The sequence below is a fragment of the Polypterus senegalus genome, chromosome 12, assembly GCF_016835505.1.
Source record: "Polypterus senegalus isolate Bchr_013 chromosome 12, ASM1683550v1, whole genome shotgun sequence".
Taxonomy (NCBI): Eukaryota; Metazoa; Chordata; class Cladistia; order Polypteriformes; family Polypteridae; genus Polypterus; species Polypterus senegalus.
In genome coordinates this window covers 78,578,386-78,599,591 of record NC_053165.1, presented here as the reverse complement: position 1 = coordinate 78,599,591, position 21,206 = coordinate 78,578,386, and the positions used below count along the sequence as shown (strand labels likewise).

At 40.9% G+C, this 21,206-nt stretch overlaps 1 long non-coding RNA gene across 1 annotated transcript; it reads left to right on the top strand.

Annotated features, from left to right (window-relative positions):
* Window positions 1-209: 209 nt before the first annotated feature.
* Window positions 210-19,665, top strand: LOC120541411. The gene is made up of 3 exons (XR_005635996.1): window positions 210-476; window positions 13,587-13,674; window positions 19,614-19,665. It is a non-coding gene; the product is annotated as an uncharacterized LOC120541411 (long non-coding RNA).
* The last annotated feature ends 1,541 nt before the right edge of the window (window positions 19,666-21,206 follow it).

Genomic DNA, 21,206 nt, shown 5'->3' with positions numbered 1-21,206 from the left:
GAATTCATGATTTTTATAAAATGCTTACAGCTTGTCATTATGATTCAAACCTACACCCTGGTTATTTTCAAACCCTGCCTAACATAGTAGTTTAAATCAACTGGATTAGACATCCAGCAGCAGAGCACAAGGACTCAAGCAGAGCTAATAAGCAGTGGACGCTGATCCTAGGAGACATTACATGTGGAGTGACCTGACAGGAGCAGAGTGAACCTGGGGTGGCATTTGAACCTGGGACACTGCAGAAAGAGCAATAGCATCAATCAATGTGTCCAAACACTCCACCCTGCTGTTGTTGTTGTCGTCATTATTTTTAATGGTAGTAGAAAAAGAATTACTGATGCTGTTGTATTTGCATTTTTTTGATTAAGCTAACTTGCAAAATATCTAATTCGAATTTTAGGGTGAAAAGTAGCCAGAGCCAAACTCCTGTGCATGCAAGAATCTGACCAGGATGGCATTTCACGACATTACAGGTATCATTATGCTTATTAATATTACATAAAAAATAAATATCATGTATAATACTTACTTTCTTCAGCCAGAAGATTTGCAATGTGCTGCAAAAGAAAGAAAAAAAAACAGTTGTAAATTGCAAGTCATTTTTTTGCCTTTTTTAAAGAAAATATACAATAAATAATATTGTTTTGCAAATATGATTAAATACAGGTTTTGACCAATGCTACCAAACCAAAATGTATGACTAAGCCACCATGCTGACACTTTCTTTCTGTGCTCTGGAAATCTAAGTAATGGTTTATTTATTTTAGTTTCTTTTGACATAGCCAGATATTTATATACATTATGTTAGCATTGTATAGCACTCTATCTATCTGTGTCCTTGTTAGAGACATTTACAAAGGTTAACTGCACTGTCTGCAAGAAGTCTACACTCACAACACACTGACAGCTTACTTTAAAAATGGAAATTCATCCATGCAGCAAAAATTGTGTCATCACAACCACTGGCACGCACCAGCGTGAGTAAACAAGTGAGCCATACAGCCTTATGCTTTCCCTCAGTCCTTACCTGTCCTCCTCTCATGTCTTTCGCCAGAAAGAAAAGGCAGCCAGCGGTAGTGAAAATCATAACAAATAGGCAAATGACAGAGCCCAGCAGGCACATCTCCCAGCCCCGTCCCTGGGGCTGAGTCTTGAGACTCTCAGGGTCCACAGATGTCATTCTTGAGAGACGTTCTTAATCCTTCAGGTTTTTGCCTTGTGTCCTTAGCAGCAGCGCAGGTTTGGTAAAGTCCTCTGTTGTGTTGCTGTTTACACTTGTGCTCTTCTTATGGTGAAAACTTTAGTCCTTTTAGTGCAAGCAACTGTCTCTTTGCAGAGGTTTGCTGCTAAACTGACTCTTCTGGCTGCAAAAGAATGTATATATACAGTATGTGACAAGCATTAAAAAAAAAAAACGGAAGTGAAAGCGGGTTTCCCCAGGCGGTGACAGCAGAGAGTGAGAAAAAAAAATAAAATCTCCAATAGAGTTTCCATTCTCACTCTTGCAAAAGAGGACCGGCAAAATGGAACTCTGTAATCGGAAAAGTGAGGTGCTATGCAGACATAGGAGTTAAAAAGAGACAGAACAATTTCTAATGGATATAGACTTGCAATAGTGAATAAATTATTATAACCTGCATTGTAGGCTTGTTATTAAATAATGGGCCTCCTGCATTATGTATAGAAACACATGATAGGTATATAATGTAACATATAAATGAGACTTCTGACTTTTCTTCTGCTTGTTTGTCCCAGTGACTGTCTAGTGCATTCCTAAACACTTACCAGATGCAGAAGCACAGAACTCCCTTGGGTGACTGATAGATAGAAAGATTGATTTACATACTTTGCTGATTGAATATCAGCTAATGCAAGTCACTAAAGGACCCAGCTGTGCAGGGTCTGTCACTTTTGATGTTAAATACTCCACATCAGGTTTCTCCTCACCTTGAACATGAATACAGACTCATTGCTGTGGTATCGTGTGGTAGTGTATCTAATATAGTGCCTTTCACATCTACCTGTCTTTTTATTTACCATAACTTACTGGTGTGCAGTGGGACAGTTTGTAGACCTCAGCAGTCAAGTTGTAGCTCTAAAAAGAGACAGGGATCTGGTGATATCATCACTAACACTGCATTTCCAGGATGGCATCCGAATATATTATAGTTAAAGGACATTCCAGTCAGTGCTTTCAGAAGGAAGTTTGTGGTTGAACCTGTGTAATTTATCGTAATGACTGAATATACAGTTTAAAGCACAACTATCAAGCATGATATGGAAAAGGTTTTCCACAAAGATCTATAAAATGGACTTTGGGAGCAAATGATGAAACAAGTGGACCAAAACTGGCCGCGTTTATCACTTTTACAGTCTAATACATAAAACGTCAAGGCGGCATAAGACCAAGGTTTCATTGTGCATATGTGGACATCATGCATAATACAAAACATCCAAGAAAATGGGCAAATGTACCAAGCAGGAACTCGGAGCCACAAAAAACAAATGGACTTTTCATCAAAGTGATGGGGTGAAGATAGACAAACTCTTTACATGTACCATTCTCAGCCTCCCATAATCCAATTCACTCGTGCAGGTTTCTCAAGATTCTCCCAGTAGAACTTGGCACAGGCAGAAAAAAGCCATGTACAGGGCACCAGCACATCATGAACACAACCAAATCCACCTTGGGATGATTTTGAATGACTAATGATCCTAAACTGCACATGTTTAGTGGTGTGGGAGGAAACCTGGAACACTCCAAGGAAAGCTAGAGCAGGCATGGAAAGAATGTGCAGATTTCACACAGACAGTGGACAGGCATGAAACACAAATATGTCGGGTGATGCTGTAGAGCCAATATGCCACCCCAGGCATTTTTGAACTATCACCTCTTGCCTCACTCATGTTTCCCAGACACAAACTTTTATACAGTAAATGCATTTTCCATAGCCTGAGATGAAGTATCAGACTACAGATTATCCTCTGAATCTTTTCTTGCAGCAATGATATGCAAATCAGAGGAATAACAGCCACAAGTCATTTTAGTAGTGTCTCAATTGTCAAAGTCATTTTGGTACCTACAGCTTAAAGTGATAACACAACCACATCGAAAAGGAAAACTCTGCGCCACAGACTCATCACATGGTTGCTGAATGTGTACAATTGTTCACAAGCAGGTTCAGAAATGACATCCTAGATGTTATCTCAGCCTCCAGGAAACCTTCCACCTAAAGATGGTAATGCTTGACATGGAAAAAAAGTTTAACAGCTGGTACTCATGGAACCAGCCATAGCCACAAATGACAAAACCAGCTCATCTATTAGCGTTCATGAAGTGTCTGTTTGATGTACGGGGTCTCACTTAACTCCATGTGTGTTTAGTTAGTCCACGTGCAAGATCTGTAACTGTGAATCCAAACCTCCTGAACCTTTGGGTGGAGGTTCTGGAAAGACAACCACTCACCTTCACTCAGACTGCTCCAAACTAGAGTTGCCATTGAAACTTATGTCAAAGTCTTGGTGACCATCGTACTGCACCTGAATAAAAACATCTCCACAGATACAGAGACAATGTGCAAGCTAGGGTTCAAATCCAGTAACCATACTGTTCTCCATTGTTTTCTCAAAGTGGACACTTCAACATTTCAAAACATTTACAAAGATCTCTCTTAAAACCCAGTCCTCTGTCTGCCCCAGTGGGTTAGCATCCATTCTCCTGATGGCTTGTTGGGTTTTCTTCCTACATTCCAAAGATCTACAAGATAGTTTAATGGATGACTTTAACTGAATCTGTGGCTGTGTGCAGGTGTGAGTGGCGTTCTGTCCAGGATTGGCTCTGCCTTATGGCTAATGCCACCAGGATAGGCTCTGAACCTACACAGTTATGATTTCTATTGGGTATGTTTAAACATGGATGGTTGGATGGATAGCCAATCCTAAATGCATTAGTGGCAGAGAAGCAGGTGTCCAGTTGGTATAAAAACATGAACAGTTGGATAAGTAAATGATTTAGTTTCTGTGTCTGGTGTCTTCATGCATGCCAGTCATAGCTGGTATATATTCAGTCTCCATCATATAGTGATGGCCTTGGGACTCCTAAACCAGAGCAAATTGTTGAATGAAGTTAACTGCATTTTTTGGCTTTATGATGCCAGGAGGTCAGCCCATAATGTACACTGACATCATCAATGCAGGTAAGATGAGTGTTACATCACATCTCACAATTGGAAAGATCTGGGAGACGTAGGGGGACAACACCATGAATGGATGTGTGGGTTGTGCTTAAGACTTCAGAATGCCTCTGTGATGTGAAGATTAGTCCATGGTTAAAGAAATTGAGGAATAAAAATGTCAGTAAGCATTAAACATGAAAAAGACATCAAAGACAAAGCTTGTCTTGGGATTGGGGGTCTGGCTATCAGAAGTTATGTGTCCTCACCTCATGAACCCACTTGTTATAAGTGGGGGCTCTCCACATCACTCTGCTGCTGTCCCTTCTTTTCGCCGCTGCTGTGATTTTTCACTGTCCCTTTACGGAAAGATGGCACCTCACCCCTACATTTGGCTAAAAAGAATGGAAAAGTAACCATTTTTCCAAACCTCAGAACAGCTTTCACAGCTGCTTCAGGCTGACGTCTCTCTGGGCTTCCCCCAAGCCGGGATTCCTTTCTGGTCTTGCACTTAACTGGAGGTTCCTCTGTTCCACCACAAAGGAAACCTCTGATCTTCAGGTCTCCCCTTGTTGTGAAGAACGCCCCTGCACAAAGGTAGACCTGACATCCACACTTCTGTTTTTATGTAAGACGCTGGATGGAAAACTGGTCAGTGTTTAAGGATGTGTTCCTGTAGGTGTACTCGCCGATAACCTCTAACATGTCCAGTGAGTCACCATTTGCCATTAGCGGTGACCTCTGCAGCATTAGAATACATTGTGGGCTGTAGGACAGCAAATCTGCAGAAAAGTACATGTTGTTGTGTATTCCATTTTATCAGTCAATAAATCTGCATCATGCAAAGCACCTTTCACAAGGTCCACCATCATCAGAAAGAATGCCATGTAAAGTGACATGCCAGCTTAGTGGAGAAGCATTGACAATTGTAAAATAACTCAATAGTAGATGTCCACTGGACATTCTGCATTTAATAAGATGCTGGGCTATGAATTCCTGGAGGTCATGGCTTTGACAAGCAGTTGTAACCGTCAAGCCCCATTGAGTAAACTCACCAATTATGTCAAATTCTAAATAGCTGGGGTAGGTGCCGAGATTCATTCCTCAACCCGTTAGCTTTGTTTTGTTTTATGGTATAGGTGGGAATATCAGAACAGGAATACTGGTGTCTTCCTGTTGGTCAAGTGCACAATATAGACTAGCATTACCAAGACAGTGTACTACATAAGTGACATCCGACATAACAGAATAAGCATTGTCCTAAATAGTGAAAAGATGGTTCAGGGTGCAGAGAGCTCAGGTGGTTTGCACTCATATATCCCCTACTGGGCTCAGCATGGCAGTGTAACTAAATGGGCGGAAGAGGGACATTGCATCATTTTGGTTTTGGATGTTTTCCTTGGAACTTCTGTTGCTGCTTGGATGTGTAAGCAGAACACATTGTGCTAAAAAGCGGACTGTCAGGGATTTCAGATGCTGTGCCCAAGTTGTGGAAGTCCATTAAGTATATGTCACTGAATTTAAAAAGGAGCACAAGATGCCACTGACTGATTTCCATAATGAGATTCATTTTGTTTTCGGTGCTGTACAAAACAAGGTTCTGAGCCATTTGCTCAGTTGTGCTTCCATATTAGTACTACAAAAGGGACAAAAAAAAAAAACGGGAATGGAAGTCCCCCTCCTCCAAACATACGCGTCTCTGCCAAAGAAAGAAAACAAAAGAAAGAAAACCTGTTCTGCCTCCAGTTAAAGCCTCCGGCATCTTGAAAGGCCCTGCAATGCTGCTCTGAAGATGATGAAACCATCATAGGTGGTGCACTGCAGCATTGCATAGCACTGCTACTTTATGGTTACAGCATTCCTGGATTTCACTTCTGCATCCCATCTTTCTCTGTGTGGATACTCTGCTTTTCCTCCTGCATTCCCAAACACATGCAGTATAGGTAAAGGCTGATTCATGTGGATGTGTGCATGAGTGGCTCCATAGTAGAAATAGTACTAGTGGTGGCATTGACACGTGAACAGAGGACAATGAAATTCTTAATTTAAATTCTTAACTTCATTTGAGTTACTAGGAAGTACAGATTAGCTTACCTGATAGAACTTCACGCCGAGAAATGAAACAATTGTTTTTATTGTATGAAATGTCAGGGGGTAATGCTCATTGTTCAAGGTACTATATAAAGTCACAAAGGCCCAGTTTTGACCACAGCATGACTTTGTGACCCACTGAGAATAATTTCATATGCTGTTGATCCCATTGTTAAAATACTGCAGCAATTTATTATACTATAAAGTATAATACAATTACGTTTAATAGTTTTAAACTGGAAAATCAGCAGTGTGTTGTGTTCCAGGCAGACTTTACACCACAGATCTGGTAGCTGAGTCATGACAACTGGACTTTGTTCTTGTTAGGCAGATACGTTTCACTGCTCATCCAAGCATCTTCTTCAGTCTGAGGAGTTTTGCTAAAGACCACAAATGTACCCTCTAGGTTAGCTTCACTTCACACCTGCCCTGAATAGGCTCGCTGAATCAAACAAAGGAAGGGAAAGGTGTGGGTCGATGTAACAGTCACACCTTTTAACAGCCCCTCCTACCCCCATGGAGTGGCTCGTTAAGAGTGGTCCACCTGGTGGAGGTGTGAATTTCCTGGGGTTGTGGACTTTATTACAGCTACAGAATCTGTCATCTGGAACAACGAACTACCAGTGGAAGAGGCTGAAGAATTACGACTCAAAGTCTCTGCAGCCCTTTCCAACGCGCAACCACCACAATCCAGCCTCACCACGGAGGAGAAAAGGGCCCTGTCATCCCTTAGCAGGGATGAAACTATCACCATACTGCCTGTGGACAAAGGAAGATGCACTGTTGTTTTGAACACTGCAGATTACAATGAAAAAGTAATCTCACTTTTGGAGGACAAACACACGTGTGAAGAACTGAAAAGGGATCCCACAAACATCTACAAAAAGAAAGTGATAGACTGCCTAAAACACCTTGAAATGGAAAACGCCACTGACAGGGGAATCTATCACTGTTTGTATCCTTGGGAGACCACCCCCTGCCTTTATGGCCTTCCCAAGATACACAAGGAAGGAGCCCCCCTCAGACCCATTGTCAGCAGCATTAACTCTGTCACTTACAACATTGCCAGATACCTAGCCACAATCTTGGCACTTTTAGTTGGATGCACAGACCACCACATCCACAATTGAGAGGAGTTTACTTCCAAGGTCAGGGAGCCGAAACTGGATACAGTTGAAACCATGGTGTCCTTTGACATCTCTCTTTACCAGCATCCCACCACTGCTGCATTAACAGCTGTAAGGAGGAGACTGGGAGAAGACAGCACCCTAACCACCAGAAGCAACCTTAACCAGGATCAAATCTGCTTGCTGTTGGATCTGTGTGTGAACACCACTTCTCATACAGAGGTGACTTTTACAGACAGAGACATGGCTGTGCCATTGGTTCCCTAGTGTCACCCATTTGAGCCATCTTGTACAAGAAATGGAGGAGAAAGCACTCAACTCTTTCCCAGGGACGACACCAACCCACTGGTTCAGATATGTTGACGACAACTGGGTAAAGATCAAAATCCGGAAGGTACAGGCCTTCTACAGACCACATTAACTCTTTGGACATCAACATACAATTCACCAGGGAATACTCCAAAGATAACCATCTGGCTTTCCTGGATTTTGCGGTCATCATTGGGAAAGCTAGAAATAGAAATCTACAGAAAACCCACCTACACTGACCAGTATCTTTTGTTTGACTCACATCACCCACTACAACACAAACTAGGAGTTATCAGGACTCTACACCACAGAGCAGAGAACATCCACACTGCCACAGAAGCTAAGAAGAAGGAAAACGGGCATCTGAAGACAGCCATTAAGACCTGTAGATATCCCACGTGGGCCTTTAACAAGGCAGGATCCTGTTCCAGAAAAAGGACAACAGAACACTCAGAGTCCCAGGGCCAATGGAAGAACCTGGTTATTCCATACATGGATGGTATGTCTGAAAAGCTAAAAGGGATTTTTGGAAAACACCACATACCTGTCCACTTCAAACCCACTAACACACTGAGACAGAGAGTCCAAAGTGACCCCAAAGACCGAATACCAAAACAGAAGAAGAGCAATGTAGTATATGCTGTTCAATATAGTGAAGAGTGCCCTGAACTGTACACTGGAGAGACCAAACAGTCGCTACACAGGAGGATGGCCCAGCACAGAAGGAGTAATCAGCAGTGTACCTCCATTTGAAGGACAACGGACACTCATTTGAGGACATTAACGTCCAGATATTGGATAGAGAAGACAGGTGGTTTGAGAGAGGGGTGAGGGAAGCTTTGTATGTGCAAATCAACAACCTCTCACTCAACAGAGGTGGAGGCCTTAGGCATAACCTGTCTTCAATTTATCATGCTGCTTTTTCATCCATTCCCAGGAAAATCAGGCCCAATTCACACCTCCACAATGTGGGCCACTCTTAACGACCCACTCTGTGGGGGTAGGAGGGGCTGTTGAAAGGTGTGACTGTTACATCGACCCACACAACCTTTGTTTTACTCAATGAGCCTAATCAGGGCAGGTGTGAAGTGAAACTAACCTGGAGGATAAATGTGTGGTCTTTAACAACATTCCTCAGACTGAAGAAGCTGCTTGGATGAGCAGTGAAATGGATCTACCTGTCCAGTTGCCATGATTCAACTACCAGATAATTTCACCTGGATGACTGAGAATCTTCACAGACATAGTTAAACCACAGAGTTGTCAGCTCAATTCCTGCCATCATGTTATTGTGCGGCCACACGATTCACAAGACTGTGGATGCTCCAGCATTGAAGAGAGGCCCGTGGAGCAGTCAGAGTGGATCTTCATGTTGAGAACTACCTGGGAAAAGGCAATTTGACACATACTGCACGTAATAATACCAAAAAATGAGTTAGTTATATAGTTTGCCAAATTATTATTAAGATTATGTTCGGTGTTATTATATTTAAGATGTGTGAAAGTGTTTCTTAAGTGTTTTTGTATGCACTGAGAGGTAAACTAAATGATATACAGTATACTAAGACAAGCATTGGACTAACTGACGCTAAATAAGAACCGCATGTACGCACCTGTCCTGACCTACCTAATACTTTAACTTAAAGACAGACTTAGGAGCAAAACTCGTTCAAAACCCGGGACTGCCTGCAACATAAAAAATCATCAGTTGTATAATGTGTGATGTTTAATGATTTTCAGTTTCAAAACACTCTCACTCCATTTTCTAGAATAGCTTGGTGTGGCAGGGTCATTTTTACATTTCAAAATGAGGCTCATCTTTATAGTGGGAAAGGTCAAGAAAGTAGTTTTGGAAAGCAATGAAAATGTCTTAATTTGAAATAACATACGTTTCCTTTCTAAAACAATCTGGACGCAAAGGCAGTTAAAAGTACCATGAAAACAATAACATTGCTAAAACATATTTCAAATTATTTAAATGATTGTTCACAGTCGCGCTATTTCAAACTCTGATCTGCATATCTTTAACAGTTAAATGTGGAAAATGCACTCGGGAATGGGCAGGAAGTGCCAGTGGCTTAAAGAGGCACATGTTCAGTTCTGTTGTGTAGTGATAGCTCAGAGCACTTAAATATGCTTACTATTATAATGTTTTAACAGTAAATAATTACTTCAGTGTAATACTTATTTATATGTATGTATGTATATATGTCTCATTTAGACTTTTACAGAGATCAAAAAGGCACTGCGTGATTGATTGATTGATAGATAGATTGTATTTTATTCAACATTTATGAATGCCCAGTGAAACAGAATTAATTTCAATGATTACCATAAACAATGAACATTATAACCAGGATCTGCCCAGATGACCACAGAAAAGAAGACAACAAACACTGCAGTCAACAGCATTTCTTTAGGTGCTAAACCTCTAGGGGCTACGGAGCACTCAAAACAGACAAAGCCGTGTTGCTAATCACAAGGGTCAACTGCCCGTCGTCTTTCAGTCATTTTTACAGTACAGTCTTACATGCCAAACAGTATAAAAAGAAGCCTTTTGAATCCTTTTGTCACTGAGTCCCAAGGCTCCCAATATATCTGACATCACTTTGTACAGTTGGGGGTACATTGCCAGTATACAGCAGGATGCCATGAAGAGAGTTTGAACAGAGGTGGGCCAGTGACAGGTCAAAATGAATGTCAAGCTTTTCTTCTCTGAGCAGGTTGGCAGTCAGACTTGCAGTATGGGCAGGGTTGAGAGTGATGGAGTATCCATTACACACGCTGGCAGATCATTTCATAGCTGGAGCTACAAGCCTCTCTCAATAGCTGTAGTAATTCTTGAGCCTTTTAAAGACGAGACACTTGAAATTGTAATGTCTGGTTCAGAATGTATGCATTAATAAATTATATTATGTAAATAAGACCAAAACCGTATAAAGGCACATATCCTAGAAGGAGCATTTTAAAAGAGCCCATAATTTAACTGGATGCTGGTGAGCAGGATTTGTGTAGCTGTTCTTCCAGTTCCAGTGGTGGTCCCTGCAGTACCATTATGATTGAACTAAAAACTAAAAAAATCCTTTAGAGAGCTAGTGAAAACCCATTATAGGTGTTAATAGTGCTTGAAAATAAATGCAGAAATGTATATTGTTGTACTCTTCGTATTCAGTATTCGTTTACGTTTAAGCTTTCTTTTTCGGGGTGGGGGTTGATTTGTTTTCAATCCTATTCTTGTAAAATGAATCTATTTGTATGGAATGTTGTGTGATTTCAATAAATCAATAAAATAAAAAATAAAAAAAGAACGCTTTAGAGTTTAGTGTTGCAAAGTGTATCGATAAGACAGGCATCAAAGAAGTAAAGTTTAGGCCTTCTGAGTTAGGACAGGACAGGACTGGGGTGCTGTGAATGCCAGTTCCACCAACTCAGAAGATTTTATTTTTCCTGTATTCAGAGACTCATTCAGTCTTAAATTCGAGGTGCAATTACTTAAGGGCACAATGTGAGTAACGCAAATTGGTGTAAAGGTAGGCTACAGCCAAGTAGTATCTTCAGAAAAAGAAATATTACATTTTTATACATTTGCACTTTGGGAGTTGTCATGATAGTAAGTGAAACTAGAAACGGTCCCAATATGATGAGGTATGCCATATCTAATAAGGGAGACATCTGGGCACAAAATGAAACTGATTTGATAAGAATGAACTAAACCTTGCAAGGACATAACCTGCAAACCCAGTGTAATGGTAGAACTGAGTCTTGTAACATAAAGTGATCAAAGGTGCACTGAATTCCAAGAGCATACTATTAATAAAATTAATAGATTACATTTATATAGCACTTTTCTTGCAACTCAAAGCACTTTATATAGACGGTGGAGAACCAGTTCCACCATCACCAATGTGCAGGACCCACCTGGATAATGCAACTGTAGCCATTATTGTGCCAATATTCTCACCTCACGTTAGCTGTTAGGTGGTGAAGGGATGAGAGGGGTTGCCAATTAGAGAAAGGGGCCAGAACAACCAGGCCATGATGGACATTTTACCCAGGACATCATGATAAACCCGACTGTTTTTGAAGGATGTCCTCTTTAAGAGCCAGATCCTTTAAGTTAAGGTTAATGGGACATTTTCTTTTGTTGGGTTGAATATACTTAGGGTTAACACAGATAATGGAAGATTCAGTTTAACTCCCTATAGGCTGTAGAAAATGGAATGCTCATAATCTTAACTGTGTGACATTAGAGTAGCCCATAGATTGAAATTCGACAGCTAGAAAGAAACACAAACGGTCAGACAAATAGACATGACAGGCTAACATTTCATGGACCATCTGTGGCATAGAACAGTACATAGAAACCTTAAAGAATGCAACATAGATATTTAAGCAGAATATCATAAGTTCCACTTTCATGTATTGTCAACCTTTTTTCTCTATTTTTTGTGCAAACCGTTTGCTTTGAATTTCGTTAAAATCTTTAAAAATGAAGACACTTGTACTGTAGAGTATTTTTTGTGCTGCAAGTCACACTAGTGCCAGAGTGTCTGTGTGGTAACTGCATGTGAAGTATTTTGAAACCATTTGGAAACCTTTGTCAAATGTAGCTACACCCTGGGATCTTTAATGTCCACAGACAGTCAGAACTATCGCCATATTTACAACACAGGGTCCCAGTCACTGCACTGGGGCATCAGGACCCACACACAGACCACCAGAGACTAAGCGACCCCAGTTAGCCTCACCAACACCTCTTCCAGCAGCAGCCCAAGCTTTTCCTAGATGGTCATCCATCCCAGTACTGGCAGGGCCCAAACATGCTTAGCTTCAGGTGGATGAGGTGCAGGTGGTATGCCTGCTGACTCTAGAAGATATTAGAATATAATACTAACGTTAATGTTTTTATTGACAGCATTTTTTCATTTCTTTTTCTTGTACCAGTCATAAACTTATTTCTAATTCATTTCCTTAAGTCTGAGATTATTACAATATCAGCTTTAAGTATTGTTTTTGAAATTAGTGGGTGCATTTGACATAACGGTACGGTGGTAGAGTGTTTTGTCCTGCAGCCTCACAGATCCAGCATCTTAGATTTGAATTTCATGCCTGTTTTTTTCTGGGTGGACTTTGCACCCTCTCTGTATACTTTGGATTTTAACTCCTCAAAAATTTTTGATTAATGGGCACTACTAAATTTGCAATGTGTGTGGGTGTGTGTGTGTGTGTGTGTGTGTGTGTGTGTGTGTGAGTAGGCCTCTCCTGTGGCTGATGCTGCCTGCATAGACTTTGGCCACCTGTGACCCTGAACAGACTGATGGGTTTTGAGAATGCATGTAACATTACCTTTTCACATTATACATTTTTGTAGGTGTCACTCCCTGCCATGAATTCCCAGGGCAGCCGCAAGTGGAACATTTCACCCATCAGAGCAGTCAGTGTGGCATTTACTATAGAAAAGATCACAGTGAATGGAGTCCTGTTAGTAAAGAAATCATTTTTAACTCTTTTATCCAATAGGGTACAAGGATCCTGAACCTACCCATGCAGCAGTGGCTACAAGGCAGGAACCAATCCTGGATAAAGTGCCATTCCATCACAAAACTCACTTGCACACACACACACACACACACACACATAAGGCGACAATTGAGAATTGGCAGCTCATCTAACCTACATGTCTTTGGAGATGTGGGTGGAATATCAAAGTACCCAAAGGAAAATTCACTCAGGTATGGGGAGATTGTGCCAACTCCATTCAGACACTGATTGAGTGTGGCATTTGATCCCTGGACACTGAATCTTTGAGGCAGTAGCACTAACTTTTGTGCCACCCTACTACATTCTTATTATCTGTTTTAAATACTTGCTTTTTCCTGTACAGGTTTATAAAGAGTTGCAGCCTATCCTGACAGCTGTAGTCACAAAGCAGGAATCAACCCAGCAGGGTAACCAGCATAAACCTCAGCCAGGTAATTTTTAAGTTTCTAGTTGTCCTGATATCTTAGCTTTGGAACTGGGTTGGAAAAAATCACAGAAATAAAATTAGAGCCAGAGTAATTAATAGTAGCCCCCACTAGATGAACAGACAAAATCTGAACAGGCTTAGTCATTCCTTAAAGTGACAAACACATTAATTACAGTCCAGATAAAAGACCCACCTTTTCCCTTTAAGATGGCTACCAGTGTCAGTCAAAGTCCATTAATTACAGTTGCCCTGTCCTGTTCAGGAAACCCCCAAACCTAGAAGTGTCTAGAGTGAAGATTTAACAGATTTATTTAGTTGACATTTGGCTTTTAACAAGCCCACCTTCCCCTTTCCAGTTCACTTAATTGAAGGGCTGCTGCAGCCATTTATTTCTTGTGGTCACTCTGAGTATGTTTGTGTGGTTTTGGCCATAATGGAAGCGTTTCCATGCTGCATTTGCAGCACACTTTATTTGTGTATTCTCCCCCGTATTTAACATACTATCAAGATGGTGGCTCGCTGTGGAGGTGTGTTGGACTTGTCATCCCAAGCTCCTTTCTTCCTTTTGTCCTTTGGTGTGATGATTGGTGATTTTGATAGCTGACTTTGAACTCCCTATCAGTGTCCTATTTGTTTGACCACAATGATAAACCTTTGAATAAATGTGTGATTGTTTACTTCAGTGTTACTTTGCGGCTGACTTCAAACAGATTTGGAAAAGTGATTGGCTGGCAGCCTCAGTAAATGCAGCCTGCTGATTTGTTAGACAGAGCTGAGCAAATCCCTCCAAAATAACAACAAAAACTTACCAAGCTTTGAGAAACTGCCAGGACAGGTTTCTCCATAGTCTGTGAAATAGAAACTTGCTGAATGTTTATGTGAAATTTAAAAATTCACTTCCCTGTTAAGCACAAGCCTAGTTTCAGGGAATTTTCATCCTATATTCTGTAGTTTCCTCTGGCATCCGTGGGTGTAAAAGGTCAGCAGTACGTGTTGTGCTTGTCATGAAAACACTACATTCTAGAGGAGAGTGGGTGTTCTGGTAGGGGAGATTCACATTAGAAGAATTACTGTACTTGAACAATCAGTTTTGTGCAGAGAACATTTCATTGCTAGAGCCATTATAGAAGGATGCACAGATTCAATGATCCATGCTGGGCTTCCATCACAGGCTTGTTAGGAGTTAAACTTACTGTATTCTGAAAGTAGTGGACACGAATAAGGAACCAAACCTGGACGCAACAGGCAAGACATGAACAGCAACCCAAATCAAACCGGGCCTCTAACTATATGTAAAAATGGATTACCATATAATATCACAAACATATAACCAAACTTTACACGTTGGAGTGACTAGAGCAGAAAGCACCATCTAAAATGACTTTACAAAGCAATAATCACATAAGGGCTGGAGTGACAGGTGCTAGGAGGTGCTACAGAGAACAGATACGGCCCCAACAGTGGTGTTTTAGTAAAATTAAAAGGATACCACAAGGGGGCGAGACAATCCCCAGAAAATACTCACGTCAGTGACACCAAAGCAGCAGGAGAACATCGGGATTAAGTAAAGTTTAATGGGAGCCCCTCGGTCTGAGAGGTGGGCAGCAGGGAGGCCTGATATGCAACGCATTGTGGCCAAAAGGCTAACTCAGGGTGGGGGGGTGAGCTTGGACTCAGAACTTTAATAATAATAATGTTTCATGTTTTCAGTAATAGAATAAATATTTTAAAGAAAATGAACCCCAATGCATTCATAATATATTCAGTATACTTCACTCTTTTTACTTGTGTAATGTAGACATGATACAGACATGTAATAGATAATTATTTAATAATGAATAGTATTAATAATATAGGCAGTACTTTACTTTTCATTATGTCATGGTAGCATCAACAAGCCTGATATGTTTACTGTCATTTCTTATATTAAGGATATATTTGGCAAAATGGCAGAAATATGTAAACCATAGTAACAAGTTAAAGTTGTGTTTTAATTAGTATAACTGAGCCTAATAATGAAATCTAAAATGGACAAATGATGAGCACGGCTTCTGTAATGTCAGGCCACGTTTTAGAGCTGGTGCCCTCTGTAAATCACTAATGTGATATGATAAAGTCTAGGGACGGGAATGTCACCTGTCACTCAGTTCTGCCACTCAATTGTTGCTCCACTTAGTGTTCATACAGTAGCTCATCCCAAAGGCTGTATATTGGTGGTCTGTTCTTGTCGAGGTTACAGTAGGGTACATAATGGGCACTTTGCTCTTAAGTCATTGTTAAGACATTCTGCCTAAGGATCAAGAACTGAAGAAGCTCAATCCAAGTGTTGCCGTTTGTGTTCTGCACACATACTTGGGTTTGTGCCAATGCATGTGAAAGTTTTTCTAATAACACTTGCTTTATTTTTTTTGGATTCCTACCTCTGCTTCAGCAAAGTCTTAGCCAAAGATTAATGCCTTTGGCACATTTACATTTATTAAAAAAATAGCACTGTAAACAGGGGGGGATATCCACGTAGTACTTATTCTATAGTGAGCCTCTTCCCTTGCTCTACGGGACACTCATTTCATTATGGATTGCTGAAGAGACTCTGCAAAAATGACATCATCTTGTCCAGCAAGAAGCTATTTTGAGAGCAAGTTTTGACTGGGCAGCATTTCAGTAAAAACTGTTATGTGTGTTTTCCCAGCCTTTACTTAAAAGGGAACTAGCCATAAAGGCTGAAGGAGCTGTACATTTTAGAGGTTTTGCAGCAGGCTTCTTACTTTCCACAAATCCCTTTTTTAAAGCGGCTCTGAGGTAAAGAAGTGAAACTTGTAGCCATTGTGTCATTTTGGCTCGTATCCACTCCTGGCGTTATGTAGCGCACCCATTCATGATGTTACAAAACTTAAGGGATATGAACATCTATCCATCTATTTTCTAAATTGTTTAGCCACTTCAGGGATATATATTATATTATATTATGTTATATACTGGGTGGCACACTAGCACATGGATTAACTGTATTGTGTCAAAGTTCCAGTGTCCCAAGTTTGAATTCAGTGCCTAAGCATTTTCCTTGTGGAGCTGGCAAGTTCCTCTCCTGTCTGTGTGGGTTTTCTTCAAGGCACTTTGGGTTTCCTTCTACATTCCCAGATGTGCATATGGCATTCTATTTTGACCCCGCTGGTTTATGTGTGAATGGGACAAATGATGGGCTGGCACCCCCTCCAGGACTGGTTACTGCCTTGCACCGTAAGCAGACAGAAAAGGTTGTTCGCTGCCCATGACTGTTACTTTATTTAGCCAGACTGTAGCATGTTATGTTGATGGCCGCCTAGTGGCAAAGTTGCTTGTGCTGATGCCTCCAAGAGACAAGGCCTAAGTGCTTCTACATTCCAAAGACATACCGGTTAACTGAACATTTGAATTAAAATGCTAGGTTTAAAGGCTCACTATTTTCACACTTACAGGGTACATACAGTGAAATGAATATGGCTTGAAAATAGGTAGAAACGTGTGTCATAATATAATATAATGATGATGCAAAGATAAGCTCCACCCTTACCTCCATCCCCACCCCTCATAACCCTGCTTTGGATTAAGTGGGATTGACAATAACATGAAATTATGAAAAAAGCTTCACTAAGTGCATGGTTATCTATAACCTATCCTGGCAGCATCAACCACAAGGCAGGAACAAACTGTGAACAGGACCCAATCACACACACACTGTCCTGATTTGAAATCCTAATATGCACATCCTCGGGGATGTGAGAGGAAATCCTGAGTAGCTATAGAGAAACCCATTTGGACACTGGATGAATGTGCACACTACACAAAGACAACAACTGGGCATGGGATTCAAACTCAGGATCCATCAGGCACTGATCCACTATGGCTACCCTATATGATATCATATTCAATAATAATGAAAATGTATTATTCATTTTATTATAAACTAACACACAAACAATGTTTTCAGTTGCTCTAACTGTAGAACACACATGTAGCCTAAGACGTCACCGCAGTATCAGGCCTTCGGTACAGTCCCAGATTGTGCTTCACTTTCTACTCGGCCTCCGCCTTTTCACCTTCAGTTCTCCACATTTTCAGCCACGTTGACAGTCTCCGCCTGCCTTTGGCTATACTGTATTCAGTAGCTTAATCCCTTTCTCTTGACTAACCTGTTTTTTTTTTCTTTGTATTATGTAATATAAAAGTAATTAGTATCAAAGATGTAAGACTTGAGTGTAAGTGACATGGTAAAAAGTCATTACACACACTCAATTGAATTCATACATACACACTGTAGCTTCACACGGGGATTTCCAGTACTGTACAAACACTCAGTGTCCACATTTTTAGATCCACCAGTCATGAACTAGGTAAGACCATCTTTTGTCCCTAGACTGTCTTGCAGCTTTTGCTTTTCAATCATTCAACAAGGTGCTGTAAATATTCTTTAGGTATTTTGACTCAATGCTGACAGACATTTTCTGTAAGTGTTTTAACTAGGAACATCTTGATTCATTCATTCATTCATTCATCCATTTGTACATTTTCCACCGCTTATCCAAACTGGGTCACAGGGCAAAAGTCTTAACAGTGAGGCCCTTCTGTCCTTTTCCCCAGCCACACTTGCCAACTCACACTGTGGGATCCCAAGACGGTCTCAGATTATCTGGGATATGCAGTCCTCCCAGCAAACCCTGGGTTTTTCCCGGGGTCTTCTCACAGCTGGTCGTGCCCGTAAAACGTCCACAGGGAGGTGTCCAGGAGGCATCCGTACCAGATGATTATCTCATCTCAATGTGGAGGTTTCAGCAGCTCCAGGATGTCTGTGCTTCTCGCCCTATCTGTAAGGGAGAGCCCATCCACCCTGCGGAGAAAGCTCATTTCGGCCGCTTGTACCTGTAATCTCATTCTTATGGTCAACACTTGTGACCTCCTCTTCCACTTCATCTCAAACAGCTTTATTGAGATTTAGGGACCATGCAGGCCATCTGAGTCAATTTTAAACCAATGTCTAAAGATTTCCTGCTTCACACCATTGGTATAAAGACCTGTTAGTTCCAGAGTTACATCCTGTCTCTTAGTCTGACCGTGTTCCTTTGATCTGTCTCCTTAGCCCACAGAGGTTTTCTGTTAATCATTTTCTCTGTAAACTGTTCGTGCTGCACTATGAAAATTCCAGGAAAACAGACTGATCAGACTGATGTCTAGCCGCATGATTCCAAAACATAGTCTGAATAAGTCAAAAGGAAACAAAAGAATAATTGGACCTCCAGAGGACATCCTGCTTAATTTCTCTCAAAAGTTGGCTTGTAAGAAAGGATAAATGTTGCGCCTGAGATATGTGACTTTCTGCAGTCGTATAATAGCTGCCAGGGGAGTGGAGATCTGACCTCTTTTGAAGTTAGGTCCACAAGGAATGGCTACGACCTCTCAGAAGAGTGTTTTACGTTTTAGTGGGAGCTAATGATGTCCAGAGTGGAAGTGACATCAGAGGTCTTCTGGGTTGTTCTGCTCCATTCTACAAAGGAATGGAAATTGTATAAGCAGATGTGCCACGCCACTTCTGTCACCTGGAGTACTGCTCAAAGCCACACCTTTGAGACACCCCTAACACTCATGTGTGTGACATTATATATGTTTATTCAGTATATATTGTAATGAAAGAATGGACAAGGGTAGAACAGGCAAGAGCTCCGCAGTGTAGCCCGAAGAAACATCAGTGGGATCATCCTTATGGCTGCAGGTGAGAAGAAAGAAGCTGTTAGTGACTGTGATCTGAATACATTATATCACATATTGTATTGTACATATATTTTGAAAACGATAAAGGCAAAACACAGATAAAGAAACAGTAGGGGCACCAGCCAGTAGGTAATCCCTTCTTCTTGTGAAAGAAAAAAACGTGCAAATTGAAACTGGCAAAAATCAACTTTGTCTTTTCAGATGTGTGTCCACGAGTCAGACTCCTATCTTCAGGAAGTGGTGGAGACTACAGGTAATTGGGTGGTGCTTGGTGTGGAAGTGGGTGTGTCTTCAGTTACCTTCAACCGTAGACATAGAATAACTAGACGCCACATGACCAGCAGCATCGTATGTCAACGTCGCCGCCATATTGCGAGTGGCACTGCTGTGGAGTGGAGTAAAGATAAAGATGCCTCACGCAAGTGCTGCTTGGGATTGTACAAACCGCTGTACGCTCCAAACCACATCCCCGGGGATTACATTTCATAGGTAAGGCTGAACAATTGTTTTGGCTATATTTGGCCATTAGAAAATCCTGTTTTATAATCTTAGCACTCAAAGTCACCTTAAAATAAAATTAAACAATTAGTAAAATTAAAACAAGGAAATGATAAATCAAAAAGTAATAATTAGCAAACAAACAAAGAGAACTGGCAGTAACAGTGCAAAATTCACAATCAGTATGCCAGTTTGAAAAGATAAGTTTGGAGGGCAGTTTTAAAATGTGTTATTGAATCGAGCTGACGGATATGAGAGGGAAGAGAATTCAAAGTTGAGGATCACAATGAGAGACACTCGAGCTCCCATAGCACCGAGTCTGACGTGTGGCACAGAAAGTCGAGCTGCAGATGAGGATCTGAGTGAGGAGAGGAGTGCCAGTCTGGAGGAGATCAGCGAGGTGTGGAGAGCTTGAAATGTTCAGAGCGGGATTTAGTATCGGAATCGGGAGCCAGTGAAGTTGAGAGAGAATCGGTGTGATGTGTTCAGTGGATTTAGAACAGCAAGTTATTATCCTGGCAGCAGAATTTTAAAGAAGTTGTAAGCGATGGATACGTTTTTATGGGATGCCAGATAGAATAGCATTACAGTAATCTATACATGAGGTGACTCGGGCATTAACCAATACTTCAGTACTGTGAGGCAAAAGAACAGGACGAAGTCTAGAAATGTTTCAGAGGTGGAAGAAGGCAGTCCGAGAAATGTTACTTATATAGAAGGAATTATTTAATAATAATAATTATTATTATTATTATTTAATAATTGCCATTATTAGTCTAAAAATGGATCTAAATAATTGCATTTAAATGATTCGCCAAAATCTTTAGTATGTAAACGATACTGTTTAAAACGTTATTGTTTTTTCATCAGAAAACCCGGTTTCCACGTCTACCTGTATTGATTTAAATGGCACTTTTGCCACTCGCAACATGGCGGACACGCTGACGTATCGTGTCGACTGGGCGTCTACCTATATATGTCTATGCCTTCAACACTCATATCCTCTGTTTTGTAGATTAAAATAATGAGAACAGTGCCCTCTCATGTCCTGGAGTGGCATTACAATTGATGCATAAGCTCTGAGACTGCCCCCTGCCCCAGGAGTCTCTGAAATCTGGCATACTACATTTTCTGTTGATAGTTAGAGAGCCACTTGATGGCCTGGTGAATTCCATTCTGTGGTCTCCCATTGTCCTTTATTCACAAATATGTGCCACAGTAATGTGGCATCGTTTTCATTTATAACAGATGCCTTCAGATCATATAGCAGCTTCTTGATATTCAAAAAGTAATTAT